Source organism: Austrofundulus limnaeus, unplaced genomic scaffold (assembly GCF_001266775.1).
Source record: "Austrofundulus limnaeus strain Quisiro unplaced genomic scaffold, Austrofundulus_limnaeus-1.0 Scaffold30, whole genome shotgun sequence".
Taxonomy (NCBI): domain Eukaryota; kingdom Metazoa; phylum Chordata; class Actinopteri; order Cyprinodontiformes; family Rivulidae; genus Austrofundulus; species Austrofundulus limnaeus.
Window position 1 is genome coordinate 1448064 of NW_013952432.1, and position 10268 is coordinate 1458331.

A 10268-nucleotide genomic window follows, 5' to 3' on the forward strand; every position below is an offset into this window, starting at 1 on the left:
CAAAAATTGTGTAATAAAAAATATTACTAGCACTTGTTTATTTGACGTGAAAACAACCGACAATAGCTGGGGGCACAGGTATCTGCTGCTGGCATTTTATGGGTCAAAAGCTGAAAAGTTTGGGAAGCACTGCATTAGAGGATGTAAGAAAATATCAATACAATGAAATATCGCTATATTTCATTTCCTGATACTGTACTGATTCTCAAAAGCACTGTATCAATGCTTATTCATGTTTTTCGGATGGTTGTTGTAAGAAAAATATGAAATATGAATGCAGCGCTCACTGTTGTTCAGTGTTCTTCCAACTACATAAAAATAAACTGAATATAATCAGATTTTATGCATGTAATGCATAAATGTTTTTCATACTGACATTTCTAAAATTCCTTTGGAGAAAAAATGYCAATTCTCTGCTTACTGTATCACAATATATCAGGATATTTCATATTGCAACCTGTGTCGGCGTATGAAACATATCACTAAATTATTGCCAATACACAACCCTAGTTGCCACAAAGAGTAAACTCTTTTATACTTTTATACTCAATGCCCTTCCTGATGCAACCTGGGCTCAAACCTACAGCTTCAGGATTGCAAGGCTATAGTACTGAGTCACTGCAGCCTAAGCTTGCTATGCAAATACAACGCACAAACTAAAAAAATCACTTGAAATGTATAATCTCTTACGACTGGAGAAAATGTCAAGGAAAAATCCTGTGCAGATTTAGGGATCATTCAGCTCACCTCAGGTATTGTAGGTGAAGAGAAAGAAGAGGATTCACATTCTGGAAAATAACCAATGGCCCACAGACCCAGCAAAGGTTTTCCCAGAAGAGACACCATGTCAATTTTCATCATTACTTGGCGATGAACTAATCCAACCTCAAGTAAACCAGTCAAAGACTTTTTAATGATTTAGCATTAACTCAAGATCCCTTTAGTTTTACATTATTTGCCACAATACAGGTTCTCAAAAGTAACAGTTCCCAAAGTTAAAATTAATACCCCACTTTAGGTCATGAAACATCAAATTGAGGTACCGAGATAGTCCACATATATTAAAAATAATTGCTGATGTGTTTTGCTATAACTGTTACAAGACATTTAAAAATGCCATAAATAGTTAAAAGTAGATTACTTGTGGTGTCATTATTTCTTTCAAATTATTTTTATCTAAATTTGCAGACTTCAACCATCAATCTCTGGGTCACAAGTTCACACAAACAAAATGCACTTTTACACTGCTTAAAAAGGGCAAAAATCAAAGCTATGCCGTGTAAAAGTCCACAATATGGTGTTTGATCAAACAACAACAACAACAAAAGATCTTTGGGTTTGACTTCTTGAAACAAAAACACACTCATTCTGTTTCCTTCACAAATTTTCACACAATTTGTTTTGTTGTGGGAAACCCAGAAGTTTCCACTTCACTTTGGTATACAGCTGAGAGAAGCAGTAATGAGTTAATGAGATTCTGGACACATTCAAAACACACAATAAAACAGCTCTTTAACACCAGCAAGAAAAAAATACTTTGAATGAGTTTATTAGATGACACAAAGGTGTAGAGTCTAACCAACACAACCCATCCAGGAAAAGCAGCAACAATCTAAAGCAGGGTGATTCAGTTGACAAAAATCAACTCCAATATAGGCCTGCCACAATAAGCAGTAAATCAATTAGATGCACAATTAATTAAAATGAGGTMGTTAAGATTAATTTTCCGCCCCGTGAACAGGCATTAAGCTACAGGAGCATCTTCGGTTTTCTCACACTTCAGGACACTGTGCCGAACCGTGAGTTCACAAAGAGTTGTTGTTTTTTTCTCTTCACACTACGCAAAATTTTGTAAACTTCGTAAATTTCATAAGCAGCGTGCGGGTGACCACAACTGTTTTATGAAGCCAGAGGATGACACATACAGAATAAAATGCGCCGGCTTGGATAGAGGAGGTGGGAAGCAATTTTACAGCTTCAGTAGCTGTTGTTTGTGTGTTATCTTCCTATTAGTTTAAAATGGTCTCCAAACAATATTATTGTTTATCCCAATAATTTCTGAGACAATTTATCATCCAGCAAAATTTATAATTGTTACAGAACTACTCCAATATGCTCACGTACCTCTGTGACTTTCTAACAGTGGGCATCAAAGCCAACACTGTGAACACTGGACTATCGGCCAGAGACTTTACTGCTTGTTGTGGTTCCGCTTTGTGCCCTGAAACCACACCGCCTGAGTTCCCCAGCTGATATCTGTAATGTCTAACATGCTCACACGTAATGCCAAAGAAGATTCAAACTAAGACAAATTAACAAGAAACAAAAAAGCTTTTAAGGATCARCTAAAAAATGATAAGGCCACATATTGTATGACTCAAAGAAGATACTTTAGTGGTGAGCTGACACATCAAAACATAGAAAAATGTAGCTTTTTTTTAAATTTTGGACAAGCTGAAAAAGCTAACTAAGACTCACAACAGAATTTTCCCAAAAACTAAAAAAAGAATTATAAAAATCTAATTTTCAATTTGTGTTTTCCTAATTGTGAAACTCATTTCAGATTAGGGCTGCACCGATTAGTTGAAATAATCAATGACGTCGATTATGTAAATTTGTCGACGCAGAGTTTTTATTATCGATTCGCTGTATTACATAACCACCATGTGAATGTTCATGCAATTCCATTTCGGCACCTAAATGCATCATTGCGACCATATTGGCATAAGAGTGGTGAGTTTTCCATGCTTGTCCTGAACGCAGCATCGCGCAAGAGCGTAATGACGTCAGCAGTGGCTGCTTCAGTTAAATCTGAAGCTTGAAAACAAGCCTCGCAGCTCCTGGAGTAAAACTCACCGAACAGACCGCCTCTGAATTATCTGGTGGATTTATTATCTTGTGAACATGACGTTCGCTTGCTCAAAGTAAATAAAGTACCACCACTTTCTTTATTTCATCCACCATTAAACAGAGACCGGTGTTAGGTCGAGCCACGTTCCCCCATCAGACGGTTCCCCCAGCGTCTCAAACAACAGAGGAGCTTCCCGACACACGTCTGACCTAAAGAGCACAAGCAGCCAACAAGTGTTGGACGTGTTRTGGATGTTCAAAACGTAGCGTAAATACCATTTATTTATTTTAACTGCATCCTCTTTTGTTTATTTGATTTAAACTTATAAAAACTATTACAGAAAATATTACAATATTAAAGAACTGTTCTTGTTAATTTGATGAAAACATTTCAAATATCCAGTGCACTCACATCAGAATAACTTTTAGATTTGTTGTTAGAATAATCGATTAATCGAAAAAATAATCGTTAGATTAATCGATTAGAAAATAATCGTTTGGTACAGCACTATTTCAGATGTTTGTATTTCTGGAAGGAAAAAGCACGATAAAAGTCAGAGTGCTTTATGATTCTGTTTAATTTTAATCCTCTTAAAAAGAAGTCTTGGTTTCATTAGATGACCTTCAGCACGTCTGATTTGTGTAACAAAGAGAAAGAAGCCTGTGGTCTTTAAGCAGCTGACAGGATTTCTGGACAGGGATTAAAGACAGAAGGCAGCGACAGGGCTCCAAAAACTACAAAAAGTTACTCTGAAGTCTCCAGTTGGTGTTTGTGTGTGACCACCTTCGTGTGTCCGTTTTTTTTTTTTTTTTTTTTTTGTCTGTGTGTGGCACCGTAAGGAGGAAAAGTCTTGCAGGAGGATTAGGCTCAACTCAGGAATGGCTTTTTGGGACTCCTGGTAGGTGTGAGATCTAATCTGGACATGCTGCATCTGGACTCCGTGAGGTATTGCTTACTGTAACAAAGAAGTGGCTAATGAGGGCCAGGAGACAGACTGCCCTCATTGTGGGGTTTTAGCTTATGAAACCATTCTTCATATAACACACAGGGGGTACARTTGAGGGTACAAGTCCCACAACTGATAACTGTGTAAAAGTAACCATCTACCAGTGATGACTGAGTATATATCGATGGTTTGATCTAGTCTTGACTTCCTTTGAGTGTCTTAATCCCGATGTACGTAGAAGCTAATGATTGAGTTATTTGAAGCAGATCAGGATGATGGGCCCATAATACAATTACTGCACTCTGGAGWGGACAGCAGTTATTTTGAGTGTACAAATTTATCTAGAGCTTTCAGGGAAAGGAAGATTTTTTTGCTGCTGAACTATTTAAGTTTTTCTAGAACAAAAGAATACAAAATGTATATGAGGGAGCGAAGTAGACCAACTGAGRCAAAGGTCAATTATTTAAGATCCATTTTCATAGATTTACTTTAAAAATACTTTGGTCAGACTTGAGCAGAATAAGCCGATTAAAACGACTGCACGTTGAACATATGACACTCCACCCTTTTGTCAATGAGCTTCCCCTGAAGTGCTGCCAACTCCTCAGTCAGGAACGTTGATACCAGCTGTCCAAAAAGACACCAACCGTAACTAAATGAATTCCTCCATGACTTTACATTATTGGCCAAGAGCATGCAATTGTAATGAGTGCTGTAGGACATGAGTCAAATTCAACGCCKACCAAACAGTGAAAATTCTCTTATTTTTTTACTTTTAAATTTTCTGTATTATTTATTTCATGTTTAACCAGTTGTACACGTAGTACTTTTCAGTGTTTGTAAGAGGATGTTAGAATGCTGTTTCTTGTCAGAAAATACCAGGTAGAGCTCAGCTATTGTTAGCAGTGCTCAGTAGGGGTGTGCCAAAAAAATCGATTCAAATCAGAATCGTGATTCTCATTTACAAAGATTCAGAATAGATTTAAAATGTCCCAAAATCGGTTTTTAAAAAGAATAAATCCAATGGCTGTTAGTCTTCATTTTGTAACTACYTCCTGACATCACCACGCAGCTGGTTCTGAAACGTATGCAGGCACGGAAAGCAACCAAAACAAAAAAGAAACTACAAAACTGGAGGAAAGAGAGATTTAACTGGCTCCATCTTCAGTGACTGCAAAGATTTGGGCTATTTTGTTTTTTTTACTGAATGAGTCTGAGTTTGACATGAGCTTCACTGTGTGCAAGGTTTGCAAAACGAAGAAGAAGCATTTTGGGAACACAAAAAAATGGGTTCACATTATCGGTTTTAAATGAAAAATCYAATTTGAATTGAATCGTTGCCCAAAAAATCAGAATCGAATCGTGAAGTAGTAAAAGATTCCCACCCCTAGTGCATAGCAATGAGACAAGGAATTTAACGTTTTCTGTTTAGTCGAAGTTAAACATGAAACGCTGGAAGTCTGAGGGCCACCATAACGTTCGAATGGCCCTCGGTGAAACGTACTTGACCTGCTGTAGGAAATTTAAAAAAAATCCTAGTGGAAGAGGCAAAAAGTGAGGCCAAAACAACATAAAAATGTTTAGAACTACACATTAACTAACTCCTGTTAATTCTTATGATCTCACAATTCAAACCAATATATTGTCCTAAAAAATGACTGAAAGCAAGTCATTACCAAAAAAGGCTAATAAATAAAGATTTGTTTTGTTAATGAAGATAAAATGATCACTAATACTAGTTAGCTCATATTCTTCCATTAACATAACTTTATTTCTATCTTTGAGCCTTAGCTCACTTTGTTCCAAACTAATTGTTCAATCGCGCTCATCTGAAATGTAATAAATTTTAAGAGTTTGACATTCACTAACATTCAATCCACTAACCACACAATGGCCCTTTTTTTTCTTGCATGCTTCAGTTGTGAGAATGAAGTTGGCACAAGCATTCTTTTCATTTTGAAAGCCATCCAACAAAAACAAATTATGATGCAACAACTCCAAAGGCCACCAGTTTAACTCTCTGTGAATCATGCTCACCACATATTTACGAATCATGCCCACCACATATTTACGAATCATGCCCACCACATATTTACGAATCATGCCCACCACACATTTATGATGAAGTACATCACCTCTCTTCCACTGGCAAAAAAAAAGCCATCAGATTTCACAGTTTGCTATGGAAACCAGCACACAAGAGAGGAACAACAGCCTCGAACTTCCAGGAAGAAAAAAAATATGGGGATTTCCAAAAAGGAGCTAAAGAGAGTATGTGTTGGAAAATCACCCTAAAAACTACCATCTAGGACAAAAGAATGAGACCATTATGGGGGGGAGTGCATGAGTTTTGTAGAATTGTAAATTCCCCTGTGAGGGAGCAGTGCTTGATCTGGACAATTGTCTCCAGAGGTCCCTAGGCACCTTGACATAAATGCCACTGCCAATCAAGCATTCAAGGGGCTGCTTATTCACCCCTCTGCAGCTGCGCTCGCCACAAAAGCAGCAAATATGTTTCTAATGACATTCCTGCTCACACCTCTTGAACTGGCGATTGCTGCATCACGCCACGTCTTCCAGACATTTCTCCCCTCAGGGGGGAAAGTCCATGTGGCTCACGGGAGGTGAGATGACAAAGAGACCGCAATCATCAAAAAGTGCTAATGAAGACACATTTATCCTCCTGTCGGGCTGACGGGATGATGCAAGGTAAACAAAAGGGGAAGGTCACCCTCTCTGCCTCAACAATCATCATCTTATCTGTCTCTCCTGAGTGTAACACAGGACTGACACAGCTTTGGTTCTAGATGCCCCGGAGCATGAAAACTAACCTTTTTTTCCTAATAAATGCTAACAAACATAACGTGGGTTTATTCAAACATCTATCTATTTATGAAACGTGACATTACGTGACGGCTGGAACGTAGGGAATAACAAGCTCTGCCTTCAAAAATCATTATTTTAACTTAAGAAAAACAATGCTGTGAATAGATTTCTCTGGTCACGGTGTCACTATTTCAAGGCTCGTTTTAGTGGTGATGAATTTTAATTAGACAATCACAGTGATGCATTATTATTAGACTATATTTTGCAGACAGTAACTACTACAAAGTTATTGTATTGCAAATGTATACATATTGTTGGCTATCTATTCAAGTGTCGAATGGTGGCATTCTCTGCAATTCTCATACATTCTGAATAAAAAGATTACAGTGGTTTTCTTGGTTGGATTAAACATAAATATTGATTTAATGATCATTTTTTGACATGCAACTGATCACCAATGTTATTCCACTGAATTGCATTATTTACTCTTTAATACAAGAAAAAAAAACAGAAAAAGAGCTGACACCCACTCCTATTTTAGGATCACTAATTTTATCTATATTTTATTGAACAGTCTTGAATATTACTTTTTACATATTGTTTTATGTGTTTTAAGCATATTTTTACATTGCAGAACACCGAGCTGATTTGAGCTTGAAAAGCACATTGTAAGACTGATAGTAATTAAATGTAAAATGTAAAAAAAACATTTCCAAATAACAATTCATTTCTTTGTTTTTAAAATGTTCCAGTGTTTGATTCCTCATCTTTAAATCCTTGAAGTGCCTGAAGTCTTGCTTTAGCATAACAAGATTAAAGTGTGAGTGTGTGTGGCTCTCTAGTCTAATAAGAGAAAACAAATATCAAAGTAAAACATTAGTAACCTAATCTAAAACACACTTTTCTTCATCAAGAGTGCAAAACACACAAAAGAAAAACACTTTCACTATAAAACCCGCCAAAAAAAATCATGACTCAGACATGGAAAGATTTGTTCAACTACTTTGGGCTGTTTAATGTGAGAATCAGTTCWATGATTTATCTTGTCCACACTTGAACAGTCTTTCCATCTCTTTGAACGCCTCTTTTAGGAGGTTTTGTCTCTGCTGTAAGCCAACATGTGCTTCATAAACAGTCTAAATAACAGTGGTGTCAAATGATCCTAAAGTTGTTGTAGCTGGTCTGAGGTTGGATTGCTACAAAATCTAAATGGGGCTGTGAACAGAGGAGGAATGGTCCAGTCAAACTAGATCAGGGCTGCACATTATTTCCCAAATTTATCATCAATAACAGCCTGTGAAATAAGCAAACTGCAAAAAAAAAACTGCATAAACGGCAATAAATGGTTGGTTCACATTTGCGTTTATGCGTTTTGTCAGCATCAGTCTGATAAACAAAATGGACTCGAGATACCACATCAACTCACAACCACATGGTGCTTTAGTTGCAATCAAAACAGTTTGCAAGCTGCAGTAGAAAAATCTTAACATCATGATGAACAAAATGCAATACATGGAAGCAAAAGCCAGGACAGATATACAGCAACTCTATATCCACTCAGAAAATACCACACAAGTCKTCTCTTGCATCCAGCTAAGCTATTTTTGTCAACTGGTGAAATATTCAAAACCGTRCTTCAAAATGCATTACGCGACTGGCGAGATGCGACTAAGCTCTAAAAATATAACTGCAGAACAGAATAATAAATATTTATCCTTGCTATGTCCGTGGGTGACTCATAATCACTTCTCTCACATGCAGCAGCTGCAAGACGCTGCAGAAAACTGCAGTCAGAGGAGCAGCTGCTGTGCCCTCAGTAGCAATTACTACTGCTGAGAGTCGGCCCTCATCATGGGAGGGTTGGCATGAAGCTAAGTGGAGGCAGGAAGTCCTGCACACAAAGCTGTCGCACTGCTTGGCAGGCTTCTGGGATCCCATTGGGATGTAATGACAAGGTTTTATTGAAATGTTCAGGTGATTTTGTGTTTTCTCATGATATAAAAAAAGATCCACTAAAGTACTGCTTGGGCTTTGTTCACACTGCAGGTCTCAATCCTCATTTCCAATAGTTTGATCAATCCTGATTTATTAGCGCTGTTGTTCACAAATGCAAACGTCATCCGGCTCTAATCTGAACAGTCAATCTCATCATGTTCTTACTGATACAAGCCAAACTGTTGGTATACCACTGTTGGTATCATAACATGTTGGTGTAAATTCTTCAGGAAGTGACAAATCTAGAAAGTTTTTAAAAAAAAATGACAAAGCAACTTCTCTTCTGTAGCTAGAGGCGTTCAAAGATGTAAACTGCACAATTTTGGTATCGATGACATCAATACTTTGATCAGTCTGTATACCCTGATCTCAATTATCGTGTTTCCATGCAATTTTAATTCAAATTTTGAGCAAATTTTTAAAATTTTGCAAAAAGGAAAAAAACAAAGAAACGCGAATCAGACGTGTTTCCATCAACTGGCTTGAAGCGAATCTGTTACCTCAGACGCATGCGTGTAATAAACAGGAAGTAAAAGTCGCATCTCAGGAAAATGGAGAGAAGTTATCAAGAACGTGTTGCTACTATCGGGAAAGTTGTAATTATTCTGTCATCAACTAGTTTTGACGATTTTACATGCGGTCGGGAGACGTAGAGAAAGAAATGCAATTCTTTTCACGTTACAGGTTTAACTGAGAAGACGCCGACAGCGGGAGGAGGTTCCAGCTGCAGTCGCGGGTGCACTCGCTCTGGTACCAGGACCGGTTTCGGACAGACAGCGGGAAGAGCTGATCAACATGTGAGGTAAATGTTCGCTACGTCAGACCTGATTCGAAAAATGTGTTTCCATCTGTCTTTTTGCGCATCAACTSTTTTCGAAAATCCCAAAACCACCTCAAGCGAGCGTATCAACTTTGATGCGAATTAGAGGTTTTTTTCTAATTAAGCCGTTTCCATCTACCTTTTCTGATGCGATACTTCAAAATGCGCATTAAAAACCTTGATGGAAACATGGCTAATGATGTAAAAGTTAGATCAAATGCAACACGGCCATTCAGAAGGCAGTCGCTCTGAAAAAAACACTGGATATACATTCAATTTAGTATCACATATGAAAAAGACATGAGTCGTCAATTTGTCACATTCAGACTGTCATTAAAAACATGATTTGGGTCTCATTTGCCTCCAGTGGGAACACAGCTTTACTATAAAAACTAAAGATTTGTTGGTAAAATTCAGTCAAAAATACAGCCACATTCAAGCAAAAATGAAAATGTTTGATTACGTAAAACCATATGTAGTATTTTCTTTTGTTTCATGACTATGTCAAGAAACATGACATGATCAACTTACTTGACTATAAAAGTAAAAGCTCTGTTAAGTCTAAGAACTAGCATTAGTTTTTTCAAAATTATTATTTGGTTTTCTTTTAACCTTACATTAACAAAACACAAAAAAACAATGCATTATTGCATAACTGCTGTGCATTTTAGTGGACTGTAAAGAATTTGGTTTTTGGGACTGATCTGGTTTGAGTTTATGACAAAAAGGACCTAGCACTGGAGCCAAGACTGATGAAGACTGTGGAACACACCCTTTAAATACACACACACACACACACACACACACACACACACACACACACACACACA